Below are 18,266 nucleotides of genomic sequence, written 5' to 3' on the forward strand. Positions count from 1 at the left end.
AGTTAAGTTGTGAAAGAAATAGCATGTTTTTAATTAAATATCCACACATTTGACAAACTGCCAAAGCTTGAAGTGATATAATTGAAATTCATGGAAATATCTAGGAGTACTTATCTGACTGTAGACAAGCTTACTGTCGCTGAGTAGCTGCTTTTTAATTTCTGACTTTTGCAGCCAACGCTACAGTTTGACCATCACAATATAAAACAAACTGTATACGTCGGATTAGTTCGACTAATCTGTACCTAGAGATAGAATCTGATTAGGCACCTCTTGACAATACTGTCAGGGGTTGTCTAGGGTATACAGACTTCATTTTCCCAGATATTTTCTGTTAATATTTACATTTAAAAATGAAATATCAAATAAGGTTTAATCATGATTCACCTATAACATTAATCCAAAGAGCTATGAAAATGAATAGATTCACAACTTAAAAGGCATATACTCGTTATCATATATAGAGCAAATCTTGTCAAGGTCACATGACAACTATATAGATCTATCTGCCGTTGACGTCAAACCCCTTGCAGAAACGAAGATGTTTTGTGCGTCAAAATCAAGAAGAGAAAGAAAATAGGGATAAAAAATTAAGAGTGAAGAAAGTAAAAATAAATTTAGTGATATAAAAATATTAAAACTTGAGATTGCAGGATTAACTATAGGGCGAGACATGTTCTAGGCTGGAAATTGCAGAAATAAACTGCTCTAGGGTAGGGAGGTGGGTGACACTGGGGGGAAGTTGGTTCCAATGGTACACTGTTCTCGGAAAATAAGAAAACTTGTAATAGTCAGTGGTTGCAATAATTAACCTATAAGTATAACTTAGGGAATGGAATGGCCATAGCGAACATAATAACAGGTCATTGGGGTCAGGTAGACAAGCTTACTGTCGCTGAGTGGCTGCTTTTTAATTTTCTGACATTTGTAGCCACCGCACAGTTTGACCATCACAATATAAAACAATTAAACTGTATGCGTCGGTTAGTTCGACTATGGGGTCAGGTAATCAACGATTGGGATAGCAACCAGATCATGATGAATCTTATAGAAGAGTGATAACTTAGAATCTATATTATGCCTTGAATCAAGTCGACGAATGTTTAGGGAGTGTAGCATATCTGTTACACTGGAACTACGGCCGTAGTCGATCTCGATCCAACGAGTGACTCTCCTTTGGACGCTTTCTGTTTGGTCAATATGAGTGGGTGTGGGGCGACCATACCTTGGAGGCATATTCGAGCTGGGGTCGGACTAGAGTCTGGTAAGCATTGGTCTCAATGGGTTGGGATTTGACCTTAATGTTTCCTCGTAGAAACCCTAGGGTTTGGTTATAGCTTTCTTGGTTGACCTGTCTATGTGACTGTCCCGTGATAGATCAGTTGAGATATCCACGCCAAGGTATTTAGCTGAGCTGACCGATTCAAGTTGGACTCCACATAGGTAATACTGGGTAGGGATAGGATGTTTCCTTCTAGTGGCATGATAACTAATAACTTGACACTTGGAGGGGTTGAACTCCATTTTCCCACTACAACTCATATCACACTCCAACTCCCACTTTTCTAGAAGTTTGAGGTCATTTTGGAGAGTGACAGATTGGTCTGCAGATGTCAGATATATTGCCGTGTCATCTGCAAACAGACGGACTAAATTGGAGCTGACATTTTGTGGGAGATCATTTATGTAAGCTAGGAAGCGCAGGGGACCAAGTACAGACCCCTGTGGGACACCTGATGATACTGGGATGGCATCAGAGGTAGTGCCATTTAGGACTACTGATTGGATCCTATTATCTAAAAAGCTTAACCCATCTAAGTATTCTTAATGTGTTGCCTCTGACTCCATATTTGTGAATTTTTAAAAGAACTTTCTCATGGTTAACCTTGTCGAAAGCCTTACTAAAATCTAGCAGTATAAGATCTACTTGTTTCTTATTGTAGATTGAAGTGACCAGATTATTTACTAACATAACTAACTGAGTTACACGTGATCTTTTTTCCCTAAAACCATGCTGCAGGTCATACAGAATACCATGGTTGGTGAAGTGCTTGACAATAAATGAGGAAACAATGTGTTCATTTGCAAGCACTTTGCACAGGACACAATATTGCATTAACATATGTTAATGAAATTGGCCTATATAATTTACTGGATTTGACCTACCGGTATCACCTTTTTTAAAAATGGGGACAACATATGCAGATTTCCACTGGGATGGAAGTGATCCTTCCTCCAGGGATTTCTGGAATATGACCTCAAGGATGGGGAATAGTTCCACAGAGAGTGTTTTAAGTATTATAGGCTTGATTTTGTCAGGACCACTGGCCTTATGGTTTTTCAGGTTGCTGAGATCTTTCTCAATACCATTGATGCCTATCTAAATATCTGGCATAGTAGGGACTGATTTAATATCTGGAGTTAATTTCATTTTGCTGAGCAAGGCAAGGTTAAGTGGCGATTTGGGGCTAAAAACAGACTGAAACTGTTTGTTCTGTACTGTTGCCTTATCCTTAGCTTGATCATCCTAGTGGAGTTTATTTTCATACTGTAGGGGAGGGACAGAGGAAGATTCCTGTCTTTAGTGTTTCATAAGTGAGTACAGTCTTAACTGATATGAGATCTTGTTTTACCAGTGTATGAAACAGACAGCAGAAGGATAAAAATTTGGGTCATGAAAAACTTTCTATCAGATCGTTAGTTTATAATGATAATGGTGTTTCTTTAATGTTGTTATTATGTTCTACACGGGAAAGAAATGAATTTCATGGTTGGAAGTCTGGGAAATCAAATTTTATATGACATTGTTATACTTCTTTGGTTAATCTATTAAATGGTTTACAGATGCCAACAGTTATAATAATTTGTCTTATTATCATTTAACAGACATGAGTAAAAGGGACTGTATGTAAAATCTTCACTGTATTGCATCTCCTTAATTGGCTTAGACAAGATCAGGTAGGGATTTTCCATGAATGTCATGTTATGCCTCATTTACTGAAATATTCTTTCAATGCATGTAAGCGACCATAAGTTATCTGATATCGAAAGAAAATTGCAAATTGATATTATCAAAGTTAATAATTGGTGCACGTCTAACAATATGGCTCTCCATCCAAATAAGACAACCAGTATGTTAATTGGTACCAACAAGAAATTAAATAAAGTAAGAAACATAAATCTAACTCTAAATGATAACTGTATTCAAAATGTATCATGTCAAAAATTGTTAGGTGTTTATATTGATAAAAATAATTTAAATTGGGATCAACATGTAAAAAAGGTGTGTGAAAAACTGCACTCTAAACTGTATCTTTTTTACAGAATATCTAAATATCTAAATGCTGACATGAAGAATATGTTTTATAACTCGTACATTTTACCGATTTTTGACTATGCATCCACTATACGGGGAAACTGCTCTAAAGGAAATATAGAAAAAATCTTTAAAATTCAAAAGAGGACAGCTCGACTTATATTGAAAGAACCCTTCCAGACATCATCCAGTACTCTCTTTTGTGAACTTAAATGGTTAACTTTTCCAAACAGGATTAAATACAATATTGGTGTTTTGGTTTATAAAGCATTAAATAAACTTGCACCATCTTATATTTGTGACACTATTGGAATTTGTGACAATACATACTATAGCCTTCGTTCCAATACAGAATTTGATCTACAGCACCTTCGACCTAAAACAAACTTTCTTAAACGTTCGTTTTCTTTTATGGCTGTAGAAATTTGGAAAGATATACCTTACTCAATAAGAAATGCTAGCTCAGTAAATTCATTTAAATATTTACTTAGAAACTTTCTTTTAATCAATACAGTGTAGAGTTATGTTATGCGACTGTTAACATGTGTTTTTCTTCTTTACAAGTCTGCTCTATGGAATGACTGTGACATTTTCATTTGTATGAGTAAATGGTTTTGTGTTTGTTAGAGGGCCTCATTGAAAATAAGATTTGTATGTCAATATGTATGAAACTTAATGAGTCTTACCCTCTTTAAATAAAGAATTTATTATTATTATTATTATTATTATTATACAGTGACACTGAAGATTGCAAAAGTTAAAGTTCAAATGAAGACCTTTCCACAGAATGATGTGTACGTAACACGTTGTAGGTTTCATTATTAGTATACATTTTTTGTACACTCGAAACCCGTTATAACGCTTCTCGATATACCGCGGTATTCGTTATAACGCTGTATCGTCTTGGCTCCCAAATTTTAGAGGGTAAAAAAATGAAAAATCCAAAAAAAAAAAAAAAAAAAAAAAAAATCCGCGGATGTTATTTAATTTGATCATAACCAGCGTTAAAACTACATGTACGTGTACATTAACACCTTTCCATGACAACTGTGACGATTATTGATTTTTATCAATAATCGTCTGCTAGCTTACTTGTTTGCGTATCGCCTTTGTTAAAGTTTCAATACATGTAGACCTGCGACAATTAGGCAATCAGTACCGTGTCAAAATTAGATTGTTTGCATTAACAAGCGTGGAAGATCGGTCAGTCAACTATCAAACCGTTTAAGTTTGCACCAATTAAGTGGATGACATTAACACTCGAGTGAATAAAAACCGAACAACAGGCCCAGTTTTGTAATAAAATGCAGCCGTTTTTCATAATGATCATTCTCGGTTTGTCGGAATTTGCGAAGATTCGACACACTGAAAGCCATATTGAGAATGTTCTCCCTTTTTAATATCGTATATTAACGACGGCGATTTAACAATTTTCTATCTTATTTATCGATTTTCTTCATGTATTCAAAATTATTTTTTTTAAGACTGTCCACTTTTTTCTCTTTTAGTTACATAAACCCCCAGTGCAATTGCAGTGCGTATGTAATTCTCATGACAGCGCATTCCTCACACAGCGTTATACATGTTTACTTCCGGGATAAGCAATTTCAACTTTTTTTTAGAATCACGACAAAATGAGAAGATGACCAGCGCCGTAGCCACACTGAGGCAAACCGAGGCAGCTGCCTCGGTTAAAATTTGAGGAGCCAAAAAATAAATGTAAAAAGCAGGCCTATCACACTGATGAAAAATTCAGTTATAAAAAATCAAAAATGTATATTAATATCAATAGAATCAATAGAATATATCAGAATATCATTTGCCTCATTATATCTAAGGTGAGGTACTAGAATAACTGATAGCCTTGCCAGGCCCGGATCCCCCACCCCCAGTTGGCTGAAAAATGACCTATACTCATCAAAGTTAAACCCAATGTTATATTATCATTATCAATTTTAAACCCAAAATCGCACCAGAGGCCACTATTTCATACCAATATGTTAAAATGTTCCAGGGGAAGAGCTCCCCTGACCCCACTACCTCAAAATTTAGACCATAAAATGCACCAGAGGCCACCAAATTCTATCTGTTCTTCATTTTTTTCAGTGGGGAGAGCCCCTTGATCTCCTAACATGAGAGGGTTCCCCATTCAGTACCTAAACTATTACACCAATCAATGCCCCCTAGACAAAAATGTCTAGGGGGAGATCCACTGACCCCTAACCCTACCCTCTAACATGGACAGAACCCCCTCCGTACCTAATCCCTCTCAGGCTATAAACTAATAAACTACTAGTAAACTGATAAATTGCATGTTCTTGTATGTCTTTACTGATGGTTTTCTGATTTTATTGCCTTTTAATTACAAAAATGATTGTATCCGACCATATTAAACTAGGATAAATCCACAATTATCCGTGTTATGAATGTTGTTTTTTTTTAAATATGAAAATAACTTAATAAATAGGGCTAAAATGACGATTTTTACTGTGATATAACACAGTCTGAGAGGGCTCCAGAACGCAGCAGATACTTCCTGGGGACTAAAATTCCAGGGAGAGGGGAGGGGTTATGCCCCCCAGATCCCCCTAGATTGCCTCGGTTAAAATTTGTGTCTGGCTACGGCGCTGATGACACAGCGTTATAATTCTTTTAATGTATTTTTCAGTAGCATTTAAGGTAAATAAATGTCCCGTTTATACGATTCTTATTTCTTATTAACATAAAACAGCGTCCAAAATACGTCTAATACATTACCGATGGGTGGGGTATTGCATTTACCGCTGATACGATCAACCCGCGTTATAAATTTAACCCCGCTAGATCCGCGGGTCTCGATCCTTGGACCCCGACGACAGCGTTATAACGGGGTCCCAGTGTATTTGAGAATCAACAGAGAAAGGTCCAAAATGGCTTCGTTTGAAGCGTTCTTTGCTGGTGTTAGATAAAATTCAATATTTTATAATGGAGAAAATATAGGTACAACAAAAAAAAAGTAAACAGTTAAAGTATGTGATTTAGCATGTATTTGTTTTATGCACTTTTTCAGTACAATTAAGCTATTTTATGGGCCATTTCTGGATCTGTAGGTTTTGCTATCGATGATGAGACAATTTGCAAAGCACTTGAACCAGCTCAGCCTCTGTAGGCCAAAGGTCAAGGTCACAATCAAATTTGTCAGTCATATTTTGTGTCAGGAGCATAGCTAATTCTAAAACCATTTTCAAGGTATTTCCTTCAGACTTGAGAAATCTGTAGGTAGGTGACAATGTGACGATGTGCAGAGCGCATGAACCAGGGTGGTAGGTCAGAGGTCAAAGTTACAGCAAGGTCAAATCTGCCCATCATATTTTGTGTCCAGAGCATACCTTAAAATGTAGGATAGAATAGAATATTGTTTTATTTCCAATCATGGGTCACATTACATGACATAAAAATCACATAATTGAATTATTCGTAAGAAATAATAATATTAGTAACACAAATAAGGCATGATTGGTATTGGTGTGAAAACAACTAACTAAGGCTTAATTATTCAAACTGCATCAATACTATAAACATAAAGCTAAATGATAAAGACATCAGACTGTTATGTAAACTAATTTATAAATGCAAAAATTTATTAGATGTTATAAATCTTGATTATGAGATATTATTTAAATTTAAATTCCCACTGCAAAAACCCCTTTGCAGTTTGTTCTGCAGAAGCCATCCAATAAGCAACTGTATTAAAGGTATAGGCAGGTGTTGATAAGACGATGTGCAGACTGCAAAAATCTATATTACACCCTTACTTCCCTCCCCCCCCCCACCCCCACTCCACTCCCCCCAAAAAAAGAAGTTTCATTTAGTTTCTTAATTTTTAATATCTTGTCATCACCACCACACCCTCCACCCCAGCTTACCCCTACTGACTACCCATACCCCTCACCCTCAGCGCGAGCAAAAAAAGAAAATTTAGATTCTGTCATTGCAAATAATTATTTTGGTACTATAGCTGTAGCCATAGTAGGGGCGGGGGTTTAGAATGCTGTTTATTTATACACATGTACTTCATTCTGTTGATAAAGTAGGCTGTCATTTGTTTTTTGGCAGGAAAATGATTTTTTTTTCAACAGTTTAACAGTTTTTGCACTTTACTTCCAGGTGGTTTTCTGTGGAACTTTCGCAATTTTAAAACTGATGCAAGATATCAGGTACATGAGAAAAGATCTGAAGAAACTTTCAGAAACAGTGAGTACAGGTTTCTTTCAGTTTGTTTTTTTTTGTGGGTTGTTGTGGGGGGGGGGGGGAATTTTCTAACTTTTGATTGTGCATGAAAGCCCCAAGTGCCTCTCTGGGCATCCTCATCATTGGCAGAACCACAAATCTTATGTAAGTGGGTTGGTTGGCTTTCTCACATGAAATAATTCTACACCCCAGTTGAGGTTCAGACCACAAGTGGTGAGGGGCATGTGATGCGAAGCAGCTGCATTAACCACTAGGCCACAGAGGCATTCAAGTTTTGGTTGGTTGCATAACAGAATGTTTTCTATTTGGTATTAATTACACTGGATGCTTTTCACGCCTGTAACTGGAATACAGAAATGGAATCAAACTTATTATATTGTAACAAAAGTTAGAAACCTGACACTCTTAATATGTAGCAAAAGTTTTGCACATGTTCAAGATCTGTCTACATCTAAAACGTGTAAGTTATGCATATGACTGCCTCCAGATCATGAACGTCAATAGTTTTAAAAGCAATTAAATTTGTTTTATGTGTTAAAAATAAGTACAAAATGTATTGTATTGGTAGATATTTATTGTTTGTTACTGTATAAAAATATTTGCAAATTTTTACTTTTCGCTATTTTTCATGTCTATGAAGTCTTTAGCTCGACTTTTTAAATAAAAAGTAGAGCTGTTGCACTCACCCCTGCATTAATGTCGCCGTTGGTTAAAATTTTCAATAAAGTCAAATATTCCCATTATTATTATTTAGCTATTGATTTTAAATTTAAAATAGTTATTAACTATCAAATTCTACACCAGGAGAAACAATACCCATAACTCTGATTTGAATTTTGACAGAGTTATGCTTCTTTTTAACTAAAGAATTTTTTTCTTAAAGTTTTTACTGGCAACTTGGGTCTAATTCAGAGTCGTCAAGCTTGCTGTCGTACGGCCAGCTGTTTGCTTTTCCTTAAAGTATCATAATGCCTTGATTTATTATGTGACTGCCATATTTTTATTATGAATATATGATATATATTTTCCTTTTCTAAATCCTATTGTTGTTTACTCATATTTTTGTTGTAGGTTTGAATATTTTACTTATATTGTAAGAAATATTAGGGAATCCATTGTTTTAGTTTCTGTCCAATTAAGGCTCTGACTTTACAAGTTTCATGTGCAATAAAAAAGTACATGAAGTGCTTTTCTAACCATGTAATTTGGCTCATTCTATATTTGAAAAGCTGCTGCAGCTTTATCTGCTTTTGACTTAAGGAGGTAGGTTACCTTGTTTCAAGGGTAAATTCAAATTAGTTGAATCGCAGCATCTTTTTGTATTTCGTGTAATATGAAGTTTTAACTGCTAAAATCTCAGTTTCGTTTGTCTCTGTCTCTTCAAGTTCAATTTTTATCCAGGTTTGATGAACATGACCTTCCAAAGATATTTCATATTAAAAGAAGAAGGAAAATACGGATATTTAACACTTTTCAGTGTGTTTTAGTTTCATTGATATCCGTAGAAGTCAGCATAATCTATAATTTTACTGGTATGCATGTTAGCTTTCTAATATAAGCTTAAAATGTATATGTCGCGGGGCTCGTGTTTCCATGGTAACGCATTTTCTCTCATTTTTAAACAACTATGTATAAAAATAGGGGTTTTCGACGGCTTCAGTGCCATTCTTTTAATGACCAACATGGAATATTTGGGTAATATTATTAGCAAAATACCAAGCACTATACATGGTACCCTATTTTTCTTAAAGTTTAAAGTAACCATGGCAACAGAGATGTTTAAATGGCTTATATCTTGCTTTTTGTCGTAATTTCTTATAAAATAATATTGAATAAGATTATCTTTCTAGTTGATGTAGCTTTAAAACATATTATTTCTAACGTAAGTTATATTTTCGTGTTATCTGCATTTATTCAAACAAATTTCTAAGCTTAGAATACTTACAGCAGTACCCCTCGTGTGGCATTTTTCATGGAAAAATCGTTCAGATTGCTACTATTATTCTCATGGATATTGTTGAAATGAAAATAAAAAGCCGAAGCCATGTTTCTTAAATAGACTAGTGTCAACGCTTTTGAATTTTACATTTAGATACATAGGTCACGGGCTTCGTTTCCATGGTAACATCAATTCAATTCAAGAAACCACAATTGTCTACTGAAATTTGAACAATTTTAGATCTTAGTTTTAGTATATAAGTAACAAATTATCAACGGAACCTGAGAAATAGGTATTACAAATCAAACTGCTAGATTTTTTATTTGAAAATGGCCGTAACAAGTAACCTCTCACCCAACTATATTCCAAATAACATTGGTTACCATCATCCATTTTCTTACATTCCGCATAACATTTCAATATAACTACATAAAAGAAGCAAAATATTAATTATTATTCAGAGCAAAAGACTCGTAAAACATATTTCAGCAAATAATGGTTATTTGAAAATAGTTTGAATAAAGAAAATGCACAGAATTACGTACTTTCAAGAAAAAAGCTATTAATTTTGCGCGGTAACTGACACGTAACGTCATGACGTCAATGACGTCATTTTAAGGTAACATTGTTTTGAAGCGTTTCTGCGGCAATTTATTCATTATTTCTGCATTATTAAACCATAAAGCATCAGATCGAATACAGGTCTATGATTTGTTTTCAGAATAATGAATATGCAAACACATTTAGTTTGTCGTAAACGTTGTCGTAATCGTCACGTTAGTTTCCGGTTGGACATGCGCACATACAAATATAAAGGTAACCTACCTCCTTAAAAGCCTTATGGAACTTGAAGATCCCAAACAGAATACACAAAAAGTGAAATTTCATAAAATGTTATTTATTAAAATGTGATTGACCATCTTTTAACTGTTTTGTTGGTGAAATGGTTGTTTGTTGAGTTTACTGACCATGGTTATGGTGTTTGTTTAATAAATTTGCTTTATATGATTTCAGCAAATGAATGAAAGAGATCTCGAGAAAATAAAAGAGAAATATAAACTAACATCAAAAGATTTAGAGGGTATAAAGGTTGCAGTAAGTATGATTTGCCTGATGGATGCTTGTTTTTAGCTCGACTATTCGAAGAATAAGTAGAGCTATCCTACTCACCACAGCGTCGGCGTCGGCGTCACACCCTGGTTAAGTTTTTCGTACCAGTCCACATTTTGACAAAGTCTTTTGAGATAAAGCTTTGAAACTTTCAACACTTGTTTACCATCACCATGTCCAGTTATAGGCAAGAGTACATAACTCTGTCAAGCATTTTGACTGAATTATGGCCCCTTTTGACTTAGAAATCTTGGTTAAGTTTTTCGTACCAGTTAATATTTTGACAAAGTCTTTTGAGATAAAGCTTTGAACCTTTCAACACTTGTTTACCATCACCATGTCCAGTTGTAGGCAAGAGTACATAACTCCATCAAGCATTTTGGTTCAATTATTGCCCCTTTTTGACTTAGAAATCTTGGTTAAGTTTTTCGTACCATTTTACATTTTGACAAATTCTTTTGAGATAAAGCTTTGAAACTTTCAACACTTGTTTACCATCACCATGTCCAGTTGTAGGCAAGAGTACATAACTCAATCAAGCATTTTGGCTGAATTTTGGCCCCTTCTGACTTAGAAATCTTGGTTAAGTTTTTCGTACCAGTTTATATTTTGTGTAAAGTGTTTGACATATGGCTTTGAAACTTTTATATCTTGTTCAGTATTATAGTCTCTATCAAGAGGCAAGAGTACATAACTCTGTCGTCTTTTTTGGCTGAATTATGGCCCTTTTTGAACTTGGAAATTGGTTCTGTTTTAGTATATGTCCATGTTTTGTCAAGACTATTTGACATATGGCTTTTAAACTTTAAACACTTGTTTATCATTATGATTTCCATCTGTAGGCAAGAGTACATAACTCTGACAACTATTTTGGCTGAATTATGGCCCTTTTTGGACTTTGAAATTTTTGTCAAAACTATTTGAACTATGGCTTTGAAACTTTTAACACTAGTATATCAACATGATTTCCATCTGTAGGCAAGTGTACTTGACTCTGTCAACTATTTTGACTGAATTATGACCCTTTTTGGACTTGGAAATTAGTTACATTTTTCATACATACAAGTCCATATTTTGCCTAACATATAACTTAACATATTTGCCATCATGGTCACACATTGCCATTTAGTGCGAGACTAATCGAAATCCACAAATACAGGAACATTTTTTTGTTAAATCCATTTTTTTCTTTTGTCTGAAAATCGATGGAAATATTTTGACCCCATTCTTCAATCAATTCTTCGAATAGTTGAGCGCGCTGTCATCCGACAGCTCTTGTTTAAATCCTTTTCTTGTTGAAAATCAATTTTGGCACTACACTTCAAACTAAGCAGCCCTTAAGCAATCAGTTTGCCAATGTCATAAACTGACTTTTTGTTCTAATTTCAATTTGTTTTAAACAGACACCTGCCTTAACTTTAAGCCTGCCATATTTCTAAATTGGACTGGTCCATCATTAAATTTTGGCAGTACCATTTATTATTCAAAGGAATTTTCAATGTAAATTTACTGACTGAATAGTAAACAGTGCAGACCATGATCAGCCTGCACAGATGTACAGGCTGATCTAGGTCTGCTCTGGTCCCAAAGGCAGTCACTTGCTGCCAGCAGACTAAAGGGTTAAGCAGGCAGATTGTGTTGCTCCCTAGGCTAGCTGCTTAATCTAGTTTTGACTGTCTGACCCATTTATACACAGTCTATAACTTTTTTTGCATTAATGGATTTTTAAGTACTTTGGCACTAATAATACTTTAACCAGACAATGTGTCACAGTTACACTTTCATTATTGTTTGAAATAAAAATGTACACTGCTAGGTAATCTTGAAAGAATGTCTGTAGAGTTATTGTGTTTGAAAACAATTACTTCACCCTTTTTACCTCCATGCTTCATTTGAGTTTACTAATCAGTTTTTGTTATGCTCCCCTTTGAAGAAGGAGCGGTATATTATTTTGCAGATGTCGGTCGGTTGGTCTGTGGGTCGGTGGGTATGTAGACCAATGATCTGTTTCCGGATGATAACTCAAGAACACTTGGGCCTAGGATCATGAAAGTTGATAGGGAGGTTTTTCATGACCAGTCGATGAACCCTATTGATTTTGAGGTCAGTATGTCAAAGATCAAGTTCACAGTGACCTGGAACAGTTAAACGGTTTCAGGATGATAACTTAAGATTGCTTGGTCCTAGGACCCCTATTGATTTTGAGATCAGTAGGTCAGAGGTCAAGGTGACAGTGACCAGGAACAGTAAAACGGTTTCCGGATGATAACTGAAGAACGCTTAGGCCTAGGATCAGGAAAATGGATAGGGAGATTGGTCATGATAGCAGATGACCCCTATTGATTTTGAGGTCATTAGGTCATAGTTCAAGGTCACATTGGCCAGGAATAGTTAAACTGTTTCTGGAGGATAACTTGAGAACGCTGGGGCCAAGGGTCATGAAGATGAAAGAGGGGTTCATGATGACCAGCAGATGACCCCTATTGATTTTGAGGTCAGTAGGTCAAAGGTCAAGATTACAGTGACCCAGAACAGTTAAACCATTTCCAGACAATTACTTGAGAAGGCTTGGGCCTAGGATCATGAAACTTGATAGGGAGGTTGGTGATGACCTGTGGATTACCCCTAATGATTTTGAGGTCAGTACGCCAAAGGTCAAGGTCACATTGACCTGGAACAGTTAAACCCTTTCCGGTCGATATCTTGAGAACGCTTGGGCCTAGGATCAGGAAACTTGATAAGGAGATTGATTATGACCAGCACATGATCAATAGGTCAAAGGTAAAGAGCACATTAAACCAGAACAGTAGAACTTTTGTTTACAGTGAGCAAATAATTTCTGTTTCTTGTGCAATTACTGAATGCATCAAGGGGGGCATTTTGTGTTCGAGGAGCTCTTGTTAATGTTGCATTGACTAATGATTTATTGATTTAAATGACTTAGTTTTATTTTGTCTATTTCAGCAAAAGCAGAGAAAACATGTTGCAGAGAATTTAATAGAGACAGATCCAAATTTCACCCACAAAAGAGTGAAACGTGAAGAATAATTGTTACATAAACATTTAACAAAATTGTGTGTTAGTTCTGATAAATATTAATTTATTGAGTTATATGTTATCAATGTTCACCAGGACACATCAGTATAGTCAAGTAAAGATAAACAGACTTAAGAGAGGTTAATTTTATGCAGGTTTCACTGTACAAGTAAAAGAATCACTTTGGTTACTAAACAGATTCATGTCTTAAGTCCCTTCCGGTCTCACAGTAACACCAAAGGGGACTTAAGGTTTGGTTCCTATCTGTCTGACCATCAGTCTCACAGAAAGAGGTATTCTTCAATAGTTTTAAAAGTAGAAAGACATTTTCAGAAAATTTTGTACTCAGATAGATCAAAGTATGGAAAATATAATTGACCATTATTTTATTTTGTTGCTAGTATGGCAAATGTGGTTGCTACAGCATTTTTGATATTCTAAAAATATGAAAAATGTAGAACTTATGAAAATATGTATATTATGAAACAAGGATACAGAGAAGACAATATGAATCTTACCTTATTACCAATAGAGTAAGTCATAGAACATATTGTTACAACCTCTAGGTAAAGTGGAAAACTTACACAACAGGGTCAAAAACATGGTCTAATCATAAGAAAGCTTTATCAACACTGTATATGCCGGGCAGTTTTGGTCAGAATATTTCTCTTGCAGTTTTGAAACTGGCTTCACTGTGTATTAAAACTAGGCCATTAGGTCAGATTGTAGAAAACAATTGCAAACTAACTTGAAATCACATTTTTGACTAGATCTCATGAAACTTGTTTTTCCATTCAGATTTATATGCAAATAACATGCCAGAAACATTGATATACCAGACAATAATGTCATGTTCATGCAGTTCCTACCTCAAAACACAAGAATGGTACCCTAGTCTCAGTTTGAGATCAGATATAGTCTGGATTGTATAAGACAAAAAAATTGTAATATGAAATAAAAGTTAGAATGTTTAAGTTTTGATTGATGTCACCTTGAGCATTCTGAAGAATTTTATTTTTTAAAAAAAAAAAAACACGACATGAACAAGTGGTTTTAAGGATCTGTATTCAAGTTTTTGAGTGAATTTACTGCAGAATATTCAGAACTAAGTTTTCCTTGTAGATTTATTTACTGTGATACTGTTTTTTAAAATAAAATAGTAATGATACCACTTCTGTCTATTGTTATAATGTTTGTTTGGTTGTGTCAGTAATTGTATAGGTGGACCCGTTTTTTTGAGCCGTGACTAATTTATGCAGGACAGTTGATTCACCTAAAAAGCGTAGGAACATTATGTAATACATGGTAAAGCAGTATAAGTTATCGATGAATGTAGACAAATACATGGCCCAAAGGATATGGCGTTGGCTTTACAAACTTGTTTTTCCAGGTTCAAGCCTTGGTAAGTTCACATTTTTTTTATTTATTCTTAATCATTTGTTTCAATAAAAGTTGCACAAGAAAATTGTGTAGTTCATTGAACTGATTAGTTAATGATGTGTCAGCTAGTCAAAAATTCTGTCCTTTTAGTTACCATGTAATGGCTTCAACACATTACAAATTCATGTATAGTGATGATGCTCGCAAAATCATCAAAAATGTTCATTCATTTTGTGTCCAGCAAAATATATTAAAAATATAGAAACTATGGAAAAAAAATAAGTCCAACATTCTTATTAAAATATATAATTGAAAATGGTTTTTAAAAGAGTATGGCATGTAATGTGTTGCAGTATCATATCTTCTATAATTATTGTCTATATATTCATTTAATGTCTTAAAATATTTATTTTAGAACAGAAATATATTTTTTTAATGTTTCATATATTTTTTCTATCTTTTGAAATATTTATTGTAAAACTAAAAAAAAATATGCAATGTGACAAAATATTTATTCAATGTTTTCATCACCCACATCATATGACACAAGAGCCATTACTCTTGCACCAGTATTTCATGAATTATTCCCCCTTTTTTACTTAGAATTTCAGGTTAAAGTTTTGGTGCACTTTCACTTTATCTCAGGTATTACTAAATGGATTTGATTGAAACTGAAAGTAGTTGTTCCACATCTTCTCCCATATCATATGACACAAGGTCCATAACTTTGGTATGAATATTTAATTAATAATCTCCCCTTTTTTACTTAGAATTTCAGGTTAAAGTTTTGATGCACTTTCATTATCTCAGTTAATATTACTAAATGGATTTGATTAAAACTTTGTTCAACATCATCACAAACATCATATGACACAAGGGCCATAACTCTTGCACCAGTATTTCATGAATTGTCCCCCCCCCCCCTTTTTACTTAGAATTTCAGTTTAAAGTTTTGATGCACTTTCACTATATCTCAGTTGTTACTGAATGGATTTGATTCAAACTTAAAATAGTTGTTCCACCTTATCACCCACATCATATGACACAAGGTCCATAACTCTGGCACCAATTTTTCATGAATTATGCCCCCTTTTACTTAGAATTAATGGTTAATTTTGATGCATTTTCACAATATCTCAGTTATTACAAAATGGATTTGATTCAACATGACACAAGGTGCATCACTCTTGCAGCAATATTTCATGAATTATGCCCCCTTTTTGCTTAGAATTATACTTATTTAATATTTTGATACACTTAATCATTATCTCTCTTATCACTTAATACTTTTGACACAGACAGCTATTATCCAATATCTTCATCCACATTGGAGTCATTAAACACTCCAGTGACACTTCCAGCTTCATCAAATATGCCCAGTTCCGCTATCCAGCATCGAAATAGTCGAGCGCGCTCTCTCCTGTGACAGCTCTTGTATCAGTTTTATTGTAACTCTTTAAAATGAGGTAAGGATTTGTTCTGTGAAATGGGTCTAGCTATGTTTGGTAGCTCTTTAAAAATGTCATTGTTTTATAGAATATATAGGGAAAACTATTTAACTGTTTGTGACCTATAAGAAAATGTGAGTAAAAATTGAGATTTGTCCAGATATTGATATACTAGTAAATGGACTAGTTTGGTCAGATTTTGGTAAAAAAATGAGCATTTCGTTGAAATGTTGTTGCAAAACTTGATAAAAACCAAAAAAAAAAAAAAAAATCACAATTTTACTGTTTTGGGTGAATTTTTTTTTTAAATACACATTTACACTCTAAAGTTTGTCCATTGATAGCTTTTTTATAACTGTGACCTTAAAATATTTGTTCGAAAGAATTCTGGGTAAATTGCTATTTTGCGGACATCCCTATTCTGCAGTCATGCGGCCAAATTTTATTACCTCAATGATAAAACTATTACATGTATTTTATGGTTATCACTGATTTTATCAGTAAAAAACATTAGAGGGTATAGATCATATCATCGATAACAGAAATATACCAAACAAGAGCTTGGCCTAGCGGGGCAATATACACACAAAAGCATTTTTTAGAAGGAAGCAAAATTTAAAAAAGACATATCTAAAGATTTTTGGCGGGGGATGGGGAGAAGGATATGTGTGTGTAGTGCTGGTGACAGGAGACAGTTTACTAAAGAGCAAGAAACTAAATTTTAAACAATGCAGGGTGTTGGAGTGGTTGGGGTATGGATACAACAGAATACTAAAGGGCAAGAAGCTAAATGAAAAAAAAAAAAGAGATATAATTGGTGGGGCAGGGGGCACAACGTAGATTTGGGTGGGGGTGTATAAGAAAATAAAGATGTTGTTTTTTTGTGGGACGGGGGATGTATATGCTCTGGACATGAAATATGAAAGGGAGATTTGACCTTGCTGTGACCTTGACCTTTGACCGTCCATCCGGGTAATAGCACTCTGCATGTCGTCTCAACACCACATACCTACACCCCAAGTTTGAATTTGATACCTTGAATGGTTAACAAGTTTTTTTGTTTTTTCAGACATGAAAATCAACTTACAAATTCCATTTTTGAGCTCAACTTGTGACCTTGACCTTAAGTTTTATCTTCAGGGCAGATTTTCAGTGTTCTGTACATTGTCTCATCTCCACCAAAGAACATGCCAAGTTTGAAGTCAATGCCTTGCATGGTTATTTAGCTATGCTCTGGACACGAAATATGATGGTCAGTTTTGACCTTTTAGCGCAGTTTTTATACGCCCGTTTGAAAAACGGGACGTATGATGGGAACCCCTGGCAGGTGGGCGGCGTCCACAGACTTTGTCCGGAGCATATCTTCTTCATGCATGGAGGGATTTTGATGAAACTTGGCACAGTTGTTCACCATCATGAGACGGAATGTCTTGCGCAAGAACCAGGTCCCTAGGTCTAAGGTCTAGGTCACACTTAGAGGTCAAAGGTCAAATTCAAGAATGACTTTGTCCGGAGCATTTCTTCTTCATGCATGGAGGGATTTTGATATAACTTGGCACAAATGTTCACCACCATGAGATGAAGTGTTGTGCAAGAACCAGGTCCCTAGGTCTAAGGTCAAGGACACAGAGGTCAAAGGAAACAAGAATGAAAACTTTGTCCGGAGCATTTCTTCTTCATGCATGGAGGGATTTTGATATAACTTGGCACAAATGTTCACTACCACGAGACAGAGTGTCATGCGCAAGAATCAGGACCCTAGGTCTAAGGTCAAGGTCACACTTAGAGGACAAAGGTCAGATACAAG

This window comes from Mercenaria mercenaria, chromosome 1, assembly GCF_021730395.1.
Source record: "Mercenaria mercenaria strain notata chromosome 1, MADL_Memer_1, whole genome shotgun sequence".
NCBI lineage: Eukaryota > Metazoa > Mollusca > Bivalvia > Venerida > Veneridae > Mercenaria > Mercenaria mercenaria.